This window comes from Lepisosteus platostomus, chromosome 8, assembly GCF_059453375.1.
Source record: "Lepisosteus platostomus isolate fLepPlt1 chromosome 8, fLepPlt1.hap1, whole genome shotgun sequence".
NCBI lineage: Eukaryota > Metazoa > Chordata > Actinopteri > Semionotiformes > Lepisosteidae > Lepisosteus > Lepisosteus platostomus.
In genome coordinates this window covers 59,422,290-59,435,023 of record NC_142618.1, presented here as the reverse complement: position 1 = coordinate 59,435,023, position 12,734 = coordinate 59,422,290, and positions in this window count along the sequence as shown.

Genomic DNA, 12,734 nt, shown 5'->3' with positions numbered 1-12,734 from the left:
CCCTGAGAAGGGGTACGAGCAGCTATTTTTGGAAGGGTGCAGCACCCTGATGCTCCATTCTCCAGTGCGTGGGTAAAAACTGGAGAAATGTGAACACCACTGCAAATGTTGCTGAGGAGCTATTTAAAGTTGGCCTACTTACCCCCTACATGGAGGGGCATTAATTGAGACTGATGAGGAAGATCAGCTCCCCCTCCTCATCAATGACAGGGTGGTGTTGACTCAGTCCCCCCGGACCATGAACTTTAAATGTCACCCATCCGACGAAAATGAAAAGCTTAAAAACATGTCTTTCCCTGAATATGAAGCTCAGCAGGCTTTCGGGAAGTAGAGATACAGAGGTTTCCTCATGTGTCCATGTATCAGATCTATCAAGTGAAGTTTTATAAGCTTTCGGGTGAGGTGGTAAATGGATGCACAGATCTCCCATACAAAGCCATGAAGGCAAAAGGAGATTTATTTAAATATACCTTTGATAAGAATGACTTAGTTGGGGAATGCATGCCTTCAGGTACAGCTCTGAAGGTGCATGAATGTGAGGACCTCCACCTTGCTGGGCGGTCAGTGGGTCCTGCAGAGGACGTAGTGAGCACAGCTGCAATACAAGGGGTCTAGTGGTTCAGTCAATGGCTCAACACAATTCCAAAGTGCTCCTGTTAGGACTGAGGTCCATCTGGACAGTTCAAAGGGCTGTGATGAGGTGGGGAGGCACCACTGCTGAAGGACCTGGGAAATCACATAACTCTCACTGCTCCATTAGAGGAGGAGAACTACTGTAGATAATGAAGCTGACTGCAGGCTTGAGAAAAGTGTGCCATTATCGACAAACATGATGGACACTTATTAGGTCAGTGATTGGAGTTCTTTGAATAGACATTGTACCGCAAGGCTAGAATTGGCATCTTTACAGTTTTCAAGTAGCTTTAAGTGAGAAGATTTTTTGCCCGAACTCATATTGCAAAAGAAGGGGCTGCTAACAGAATTAATTGGGCGATTTGACATAACCGAATCCAAATGGGTGTGGTGTTTTTTTTTTCTTTTGATGATATGTGTATGTGTATGTGTCTCTAATGCACAAAGCACGACTTCTTGCGAATGAAATAGAAACTCAGTCCCAAACTAAAAGTTTGTCTTTGAGGATTTATCATTTGGAGCACTGGTGCTTGTCTGTAAGGCAGGCAGCAAGTCCAAATCTACCCCCTCTTTTTGTCAAACCAGATATGCTTCATAGAAACTTTATTCATTCCGTTCTGTGATTGCCTTTAATTAAGGCACACCTGGAGTTCATTCATGCCCCGAAACAGAATTAACACAGGAAATGCAGTTAAACATTTTTAGTGGTTTGGAATGAAGTGCCCGGTGACTCATCTGTGGCTGTGGCACTCAGAGTGCAGTAAAACCAGCCCCTCTAAAGCTCATCCTAAACAAATCCAGCCCTTAAAATAGAAAAACACAGGGCTTGCCAAACTCCTAAATGTGGAACAACATGAATGCCCGCTGCACACTCTTTTATACACGTGTTTCATGCAGAAGACCCGCTGGTAATTCTGCTGGTTAGGGCACCTGTCGTCATCAAAGGCCAGAGTTCAATACCTGTGAGCACAAGCAAGAGCTCCGAAAATACCCCAGACTCGCATACACATTGATCAACAGTTCCCAGCATTTAGTGGGAACTTGTGTTATTCCTCGGTGGATTTGCTGCGGAAATCAACAGATATCTGCCAGATACAGACCCGTAACCAGAGCTGGCCGCTCAGGAGCGGAGCACCCCAGCCACCCTACCCATGAGCACGCAGCCGGGAGGAGAGGCCAGCCGGCTCAGCCGTCGAGCTGGAGGACAGAAGCAAGGTGGAGGGGGCCTGGCTCTCACAAGACCAGCGCTGGTCCGGGGGGGTGTGTGAACGCATCGCCAGTCTGGGGAGGAGGCCTGTGCTTGCTGCCAGTGCAGTTGCAGGGGGGCATGAGCTCATTGCGAGTCCCCCAGGGGGGGTGTGAACTCATCTCCAGTCAGAGAGGGGAGGGGGCGTTAACTCATTAGTGGTCCCAGGATGGCGGCTTCTCAGACGGAAAGTGTTTTTTTTTTAAAGGGGAAGAATAAAATATGCTGATTTGGAAACGGGGTTGCGTTTTGGAAAAAGAGGAAAACGTGATTGTGCGTCTTTTAACAAACAGCCACCTCCTGCCCCCGTTCCTCCTCAGTTTGAGTTCTGGATACACTGGACTGAAAACCAGTGTTTCCAACTCTTCCTGTACCGTGGTGGGGCAGTAGAAATCCATTAAAAAGCATATGCAGCCACCAACAAAAACTATTTGAATGTGCTTGACGTGCCCTGTAAAAGAAGACGTGTAAGTGTAATTAAGAAGTGTAAAAGATTAATATTCGGCAAAAAGATATCCCCCAAACAAAGAAATAACTCTGACGAACACTTAAGAGGGCACCGTGGAAAAGCATACAAAAATGCATTGTTTTCAACATGACCACCGTGAATAACCTATTCTTTGCAAATACAGCTGCTGACCTTCTCCACAGTAATATGTAGTATTTTATCATAACCCTGCAAAATGTTTTTTAATCACATGTATGATATCTGGTGATGGCGCAGTGCTTGTTCTGGGGTGTCTTAAGGAGAATGCTGAGCAATGTTGTCAACAAATGAGTGCCTGGAGTGTTATTGCCATGAAAACTGTGTACTTATGACAGAAACACTGATGTACAGTACCGAATAGAAACTTAGTCCCTGGATCCTAGAACCAGGTCCATAGTCAAATGTTGTGCATCTCCGAAAACACATTGGTATTAAAATTTGAATGCATCATGAGGTTTCAGAGAATGCTCCAATAAAGGTTTAACAAGCATTCTCTAATATTATAGAAAAAAATAACCTGCCATTCTGAGACACCTTAGGACAAATCAGATCTAGATGTGCACTTATGTTTTCACCGACCACTGATGGAAGAAAGAAAGAGCAAGCAGTATTATTAATTACAAGTATGTTATTACATGTGCTTCTGTTACAAACTGTCAATGAATCACAGCTGGATGGCAGATATGTTGTTTCATAACAACAGCTAATGAAGCCACAGGATGCAATGTGCTGTTTCAAGCTCAAAGGTTACAAGTTCAATAGTATTTGGCAAATAAATAACAGGCGATGGTTTCTATTAGATGGTTTTTATCATCAACATTATCCCAAGATTAAACTTATTTGTTGAATGTTTATTGAAAATCTGCACCATGGAACTAATCTTTTTTTTTTCTTTCTGCTGAGATCTGAACTTACGGCAAAAAAATTCTATTGTTGTTAGGTCAGATAAAAATCAAACCCGAACGGACATTTTAGAGAAAAAATAGACAAAATTAGGGGAGGAAGTGTATCGGTGACACACACACTACAGTAAGAGAGAACATTTTACTTCACCAAAACCTAACATATAGGTAAACAAGAAAAATTCTACATAAAATAAGTAACAAATAAGAAACAAAATAGAGAGATGTGTGGCTGAGTATGGACTATTTATTAACTGTTTCTCCAGGATTCACTTCGTGAACCAATATACAAATAGATTAGAAGAGGTGTATTTATTTTAGAAGAGGTGTATTTATTTTTTGCTTTATATTGAGTTAGATAGTCACCTAAATTAAATAAACATTCACCAATGGTCACCTACTACTGGTGATAGAAAGCATTAAAGTAGAATTTCCAAATTGTATCATTCCATCTAAAAGTAGTTTACTTCTCACTGCCATAAAATAAAACATCAGTATCGAAGTGTACTAATTATGTTCAGAATGATGGCACAACAGAGATAACATGCATTCAAACACACAAAGACTAATTGAGTTTCAAAGACATGCATTAAAGTTTGTGTGTTTCTCCCCCCCCACACACACACACCAGTAACTAGATTGGGTGATTTCATCCAGGCCCTCACAAAGGAAATCCAGAGCTGAACTCAACCATGAACTCAACACAGACGATAAGTCAGTGTTTGAAAAAAAAAAGCTGCAGCATGAGTTACTCTTTGACAAGCCGTACACATAAGCTGAAGCTAAAGCCCATCATTGCCGCTGTGAGGTGTTCTGGAGTGTAAACGCATTGCAGGTGATCCATTTTCAGCCATGGGATAACCATTTCCCATCTCAGCGAAAGAACTGCAAAATTACCTCCAACTTTCAATGCCAATTTCACAGCTGGCTGCTGATTAGTGGCAAGGCTTGGCAGGAAGTTGTCACAGGGGAACGAAAGAGCATTCAGCATCTCTGTAGCAGGCGGCAATCTCTCTGGCGTTAGTAATTTCGGACATCCAATCATAAACTCCTGCTTAACACCGGGAAAAAATAAAGGCTAGGACTGTTAAACAAACGTTTCCACAAACTGTCTTCATCCGTATTCCTGTGGTAAACATTCCATGTGTTTGCAATTAGTCCTAACACGTGGCATAACCAAGAATCTCTGCAAAAGAGAGTGGTGTCTAAACGTGGACAGACATGCTACACGCGCAGGATACCTAGCTGCACTAAAATGGTCGATTTTTCAAAGGTAGTGTGTAGGGTTTATTCCAAACAACAGCGTCGTTTATTTTCTCAGCTACTTAGAAACACAGCGATCCACTGGATAAACGCACTTCGGCAACCGGAGAAAAATCAAAAGGAAGATCCGAGATGAAATAAAACAGGTAGAATAAAGATACTTTTAGGCCCTGAAGCTGTAGTTAAATTGTGATTTGTGCTAGTTAAACAACAGCTGTTCGTGATTTCAGGGGAAATTATGATAAAGATTCCCCTAAGATGCAACCTCTTGAGGTTCTTCTGTTTATCTAAATGCAGCTTTTGGCAAACAATCCAACCAAAGAATCTAGTACAACGTTTTATCACCTGTGTTTTTTGTCTATATAATATTTCAAGTGTATCTCAAGTGTTTTTTTTGCATTCCACGAAGTGTTTGGGAAGCAGCTCATCGCTGCCATGCATTGGAATAATTAGGGCTGTTTTACAATGCCCGTCTGTGAAAGAGCTCCGGATGTTAAAAGAATGCTTGCCGAGATGTATCGGAGAGGCACTTGGGCCCCTGCAGCCACAGAAATGCTAAACTATAAATTGCACAAAATGATGCAATTGAGCAAATTAAAAAGGTTGAAATAATCAAGAAAATTGACATTTAGCAGAGCTGTAAATTCCGTTTAATTTAGATTTTCCAATCCATTTTTCAAATACCAGCTACCATATGCCTACTTCAAGACATCAATGTGTGTCACGTGCTGGATCTGTGCCTGCTAGGGCCGCTGTCAGCAGACTGGGGGGGGGTCACACTGAGGTTTCATTCTTTTTTAAAAAAAGTTTTTTTATCAACAGTACAGCACAAGATGCGGATGTAATGTCTTATAAACCAGGAGAGAGTGACTTGTAAAATAAATGTAAAGTCATTGCAAATAAAAATGTGATGCCTCATGAAAGCGTTTTAAAAATATGTCTTTTGGTGATTCTTATTAAATTAATCTACAGTACATGCTCGTGCATGAGTGCTACAATGGTTGAAATCAATGAAAAGTGATGCAATTTGGTTTTCCATCAAGCACTTGGGACTGATACTATTTTTCTATGCAAGAATACTAAGTAAATTAAAACTAAAAACCAGCAGGCCCAGCATGTGCAGAAGGAAAATGAACTTGAAGAACAGAAAAGCACCAAACTCTGACAGCGTGTATGTGGCTGACATACAATCACTTTGTATAATATTAGTCTTTAAACAGCTGGTTTAATGTGAATCAGTTTACGGAAACTGAGGGCTGAACAGGGCATCATTGCTGCTTCAGAACTACAAAGTGTAGAGCTTGCGTTTCTTGTCTCGTCTGCAGGAAGACACAACAGGATATTCAGTCACTCACTCAAGGTGACACACGGTGAGTCAGTGGTTCAGTCAGGGCCCGGATATCAAGCTTCTCAGTTAAGACCTTCTCCTGAACCACTGAGTAAACTAGGATCTTGGGATCTCAGTCAATTTATCTTTATAGAGTTTGCTTTCATAATGCCATGTAGAGGGACAGGCCAGCTCTGACAGCGCTGATAAATGACGACTGAGAAGGTCCTTCCCGAAGATAAAGCCCCGGCCATCTATTGGTTTGTGATACATTTTGATCACAGTGATCTTTACCGGCTTGTAAAATGAACACTTAGCCTTTCACATCACGCTTCAGTATTCTGTCAACGGCAAAGAGACAAACCATCTTTCCAGGAGAGAGTACCTGGACTGTTTCATTTAACTTAAGAGCCACAATCAATCAAGATGTGGCCATCTGCTTGCTGAAGAGTCTGGTATTGGCTATGTCTATGTACAGTCATCAATTAACACTAGAGATGTAGAGGTCAGCTAGCATGGAAACTAGTAAACAGTGTTCCTCCAGCACAAGTGTGGGGAATCACTGATCTACAACACCCAGTGGCCACAATATGAGGAACACTGCCATCAACTAGATGGACTCTCTCAGTGGCATGCCATGAGTAAGTGTCACTCATTGTATAGAGCCCACTGTGAAGTAGAATGAGAAGGCTTGAAGCAGATGAAGTGCTGGGCTAGAAGGCAGTACATGGCTGAAGTAACCTGGAGCTGGACACATGAGCAGGAAGACCTCTAGTTACATTTCCATTCTTAATTTCTGTCCTTCTGAACATAAGCCATCTCTTTCTGGACTTGCACCTTGTTTTTACAGTTTCTTTACAAAAGTGGAAAGCAAGCTTAGCTTTGGTGCACATTCCTTTGGGAACCACTCTGTGTCCAAGACTTCCTTATTGGTTTAATAGGAGAACATCGGATTATGACAACAAATAAGTCATCCACTCCCATTGTATAGCCTGACTATGAGTAACAACGTCTAATTGATTTTGTAAAGTACCTTTATAGGATCCAATGGTATGAATCAGCAAATGTCTTTGAGTATGAGTCACATTCTGTTTTGAAGTGTGTTCTTTTGTTTATCACTGGCCTTCCTATGCAACTATGTAACATGTGGGGCAATTAGTGTGACAAAGGTCAGAATCACAGATCTTCACTTTAAAAATAAAGTATATTAGGTAGGTATTTGTGAGTTCTTCATGTCTCACTGCAACTTTTCACAACCTCAGATTCTCAATAACTTGTTTCTACTCCTGGAAAATTTCAGGTTGACTCCCCAGTCCTTCATCAGCTTCAGAAATGTTGTCTGAAGGCCTGAATTCTGTAGTAAGTGATTGAATGTACCGACTGTTTCTTGTGCTCTTCTTCTGTTGTCATGTTTTCATACCTATGGGTTTATTTTTTTCTCCCAAAAAGAACCCACTAGATGTACAGTAACTAGATGACACTTAGGAACTCTTCTCCTCCTCCAAAAGAAGACATTTTTCCACCTTACCTGCAAGACATGCACATGCAAAGAGACATCATGTCTGTTGGTCTCTGGCTGAGACACACAGGGGTCGTCTTGGGAATGAGCAACATCAGAATGGGAAAGACTCATGAGCCAAGTGACTTGGAAAGAAGTACCGCTGTGGAGGCTCGATTAGCAGGGCCATTGCTAGAGAACAGAGGTGAAGAGATATCTTGAGAGTGGCTTTGAACCCTGAGAAGGGACACTATGAGGGAACTGTGTGAGTATAGGGGACTAATAGGGGAAACAGGTTCATACAAGTTGGCAAAGCACATGCAAACAAAATAACTAGATAATAAATGACTGACAATATACTGTGAACCTACACTTGCACTTAGCTTGAGCATGACCTGACAAATGTCGATGTGAAAAACATGAATTATTAAAATTGTATTTAACCATTTCTTTTTCAGGATGTCAAAACTGAGTCTTCATGTCTTAATTTTTGTCTAAACCCACCGAGGAAAGAAAAGCAGCAGTGATATGCTGGAAGCCTGCAATTTGAATACTGTGATTTATTTACCACTTACTGTATTGCTGCCTATTTAGTGTGTTTTTCAGAAAATGTCTTACCCTTCCACAGCTTTGTGAGGGAAGTGCATGAAACAGGATGCACTAGCATCCAATTCCGGGCTACCACAAAGACTTGCCTAAAACTTTTATAATCCACTAAACTCCGGTTTGAAAGTTTTACAACCCTATATTTGCACCTGCTGTTTACACTACACACGTTATCAAATTACAGCAGTGAAACTGCAAGTTAGCTATGGTCCCATGTGCACTAACCACATGGTATTAAAGTTTTATATTGAGTGCATTTTGCTTTGCTTAATCTGTGGAGTGCCCAAGCCGCTAACCATAACTGGGAATTAAATATCTAGATATTAAGCACTGAAACTGGTTGCACGTTCAGTCTTGGAAATAGAAGTTGTATTGCCTTTTGTGCATTTCACATTGCTCATTTTGTCTTACTTTCTGGATACTGTACTTGATGTGATTTTCAGCAGAACAATTCTACATATGTTACAGTGGCATTTATGCAAGAGGCTAAAAATGACGATTATGAATCAGATGTCCTACTTGCTAGACCTGAGCTCCACTGCACACCTGGTCGATGACCGGGGATGAGAAGTGGCATTTAGGGCACAGAAAGCAGGGAACAAAATGTGCATTTCCGGGTATTGAGGAGGAATGGGACAAAATCCCAAAACCCTTCATCTGCAACGTGATGCAAAGCATATGTCACAGCTTGTATAACTTTCCACATGGGCCACACATCTTACATCTGTGACTTTCACTGTAGATGCCTGTTGATCAGTTTGAAGAGAAATCTTGAGCAGTGTAATGAATTTGCCCTGTGTCAAATGTGTTCCATAAACCTCAGTTCACCTGCAGAAATGTATCGGTTTGCTAATAATAAGTGTTGTGTTATTATCCAACTTTGTTGCCTCATAAGCCTGAAGGCTTATTTCTAATAAATACTATCCTGAAGATCCTGTGGTATTTTTAACTCTATTGTTTTCCTTTCAGTACTTTAGCATAGTGTTTCGTTATCACCTTTCAAAATTCCAGATTCGTGCTCTGTTTCAAAGATGGATGAAACACAGAGGTTAAAGGCTTATCGATAATTTGGCTTTATCATCTTTAAGTTCAGGAGAAAATGTCTTCAAGCTGAAGAGATTTATGTCTTTTAAGAACATGTCATCTTTTTTGTGCAATAGTATCCAGAATATGAGTTTCACATCTCTTCATTACAAGTGTTATCAAAAAGGATAGTCATAGGTTTTGGAGTATCAGTATATTAAACTTCTGTAAAGTTATATTTCATTGTAACAACGCTTTCCCTATTATTATTCACAAGAACTTGTCTTACGATTGAGTATTGATATACTCCTGACCCCATTCTTAACAAATGTTGAAATACTGAGAAGAGGAAAAAATTGGGGGGAGGGTTCTTTCACTTTTTCAGCGACACCAGCTTCTTTATGAATTTGTAATCACATTGCTTATTGAAGGCGAGAGCCACAACCAATCCAGAGGGGAGATTTTACAATCCCGATGGAAATTAAAATAATAACTACAAATCACTTCACCAGGTCAGTCAAGGGGGACCTCTGGAGAGGTCAGACTGTACAAGCCCAGGCCCTGAGTGACGTGTTGCCAGGACGCCAGTTTCAACTTCTCTGCTCTTTTGAACAGCATTGTGGGACCTTTAATGATCAGTCATCAGGACCCTAGTTCAATGTGTTATCCGAACGGCAACACTTCCTGTGATTCAGTACGCCTGGTCACTATACTGGGGCATTGGCTTGGACAAGAGGAGGGAAGAGCACCACCTACTGATCCACCAACACTTTTTAGAAACCATATCCTTAGAGGTCTCCCATCCCAGTACAGATCAGGTCCAGACTTCTTCAGTTTCTGATATCCAATGAGATCAGGCTATAAGGTAAAAACACTGCTGTGGTATGATAGACTATAATGCAATATTTAAAACATTTTTGAACAAAGAAAAGGTTTAAAACAGTAAGTGCAGAATAATTACAAAGTGATGTTAGTAGTCACATTGAATCATATTAAGTCATATTAAGTATAGATTGCCTAAGCTTCAACCAAACCAAGAAAGTTTGAAGAGATATGAACACAGACTGCAAGCAGATATATTGATACTTGACTGATCACATATGAGAATATAAAACCAGAGACTGGCAATCTTACCACATCTGATCAGTTGTATAAAAGAATAGCCACTAACAAAGAATGAAGAGCATGATATTTATCATAATCACTCGTGCTACCACCTGTATCTGTAAATTTATTCACCTTTCTGAGGAAAGGAAAGGTACCTAAGCCTATGACAATTTCTATCATATTTCATTTGTTATTGCAGTCTCACTCGTATTTACTAGGATTTTTTTTAGCTTTAGCGATAAACAACGCTTGTATCATCAGCACTTTTCATCCCAGAAGATCCCACCATTTTCCACGCATAGAAGAGGGAAGTTAAGTTCTGGCAGAGAAGTGGGGCATTATTGTACCTCTTGAACCAAGCAGGCAAGAGCAGATTTAATCCAAGACACTGGAGTTAACACTCCTACTCTTATTATTATTATTATTATTATTATTATTATTATTACGAGCAATGCCCTGGGATCTTTAATGAGCAAAACTCATTGTGACCTTCGTTTAAACTCCCAGCCCAAGGACATTACCCCCAACAGCCCCGTGTCACCATTCTGGGGCATCGCCTTGAAGGTTCTGGGCCTGGCAGAAGTGCGCCACCTACTGGTCCACCAGCCCCACTTAAAAACAGCCACCTGCTTTTCCCTGGATGTCTCCCACCCCGGCAGTGGCCAGGCCCAGCCCAGCCTTGGAGAGCTTCTGAGACCAGAGGAGGCCAGCCCGTGAGGGGGTGCTTCTGCATGCACGTTTATATGTGTCAGTCTGGGGCTCTTCTTCTTATCCTTATCCAGTGCAGTTGTAGGAATAAGACTGGTCGCGTCGGCAGTGGCAGTATGTACAGCAGCAGATATACCAGGCCCGGCTGTTTCTTTCACATTCGAAGGGCTAGTTTCCAACGCCACGCGGGGGTCGGGGTGGCACTGAAATTCCAGGCAAGGATTCTGGGATGCGAATGGCGGCCCTGAGACACCGCGCAGGTGTTCCTTCTTCCCAGGCTGACAGTTTCCTCCGGCAGGGGCCAGCCAGCAGGTGTGCGAAGACAGAACACCTGCACGCACTCGACACCTTTCGGGGGGCACGTTGTGCTGCTCCCGAGAGATAACGTCAATCCATCATCCCAAGCCGCATTAAATTTTTACTCTGGTTACTGAGTGTGGCCATTCAAACTTTTATCTAAAACCTTCTTTATCATCTTTTCATTAAGTTCTCAAGCGCTAATAGCTTCTGAGTTCCCCGGGTAAGGATGATGTTCTGAATAATGAAAGCTCATTATTTCTCCACAGAATGCTTGTTAATTCAAATGATGATATTAAAACTATAGTAGCCTTTAGCAGTAGGGTGATTTCTAGCATACTTTATCATGTATCAATATATACTCTGTTTGTCAAAACTGCCCAAGGCTTGGACTGACATTCTCTCCAGAGGAGCCTAGTGCTTCAAGAGACACAGAATACTCCGAGGTGACAACTTGCAGAGTTTGCACCCCTAGGAAATGGGTAGATGAAACTTGAAGTGCCATTTCCCCACCCCTTACCCCCAGCCCCTACAGCCCCCCCCCATACCAGCACTAGACACAAAGACGCTCTCTCAGACCCAAACAGGCATTCTTCATCTCCCCGATTCGCAAAGAGGGAGGAAGTCCTTCGCTACAGGCACAGCAGGTCTTCGCAGTCCTACATCTGCCGGAAGATCACCTTTCCTTGCTGTGCGCTCCTGGCCTCTACAACACCACTTACATTTTTGCTGTGTTGATATGTACCAGCTTATAATATGAATGAAAAATCATGAAATGTTTTTTTTTTGTTTGTTTTTTTTAAGCCGGTTCAAAAACACAAAGCCACATTCAGCCACGACAAACCAGTATCATCCTGCAGTTTGCAGCCCAGGTCAGAAGGACAATTGTTGTGTTGTTGCTAAACATTTTGGCTGCTCATGTATTTGTGAGGTTCACCAAAGCAGTGGAAGAATTTTCTTCACAGGTACACATAGTATTATATGTCATAACACTTTACGTCTGTATACACAGATTCAAAAATTCCCTTTTTGTCATTTATATTGTTTATTTTTTCAATGTTTTCAATGTTATCCTCTGCATATTAAAGTAGATCCATGATTTGTGGGCACCTGAGATTTAAAAATGTGTTTCACCAAATTCTGTCTGCAGCAACTGCAGTTTCTGAGCTCTCGTGGTGCTAAGAATTAATGTCTCTGAAATTAAATGATGTTCATCTGTTCCATATTTTTCAAAGAAAAAAAACCTTGTAAAAGATGTGCAACAGGCCGCTATTTTATTAAATGTAGTTTGAAATTCTGAATTACTATAAAAACAGCTGTACAACCTTGTGTGTATGAATGTCCTCATAAAGTCTCCCTTAGCGTTAATCAAAATAATCGTAGTTCCTTGTAAAGACAGAACTTTACTTTGAAGGGAATATACAAGAGTATATACTGTAAATTGTATGAATAATACCTTTAACTCTGGTAAAAAAAACCTAATGTAGTTAAGAAGGGTGTCCTACATCTTGATAGAGATGACACAGTTTGATAGGGTTGTTATCCACGCCTTGCTGACAAAAAACAGTTTCATGGAGGTGTGGATACGTCACTGATCTCTTCTGAGCGCCAGGCTTCGGCTTTCTAACACGATGTTC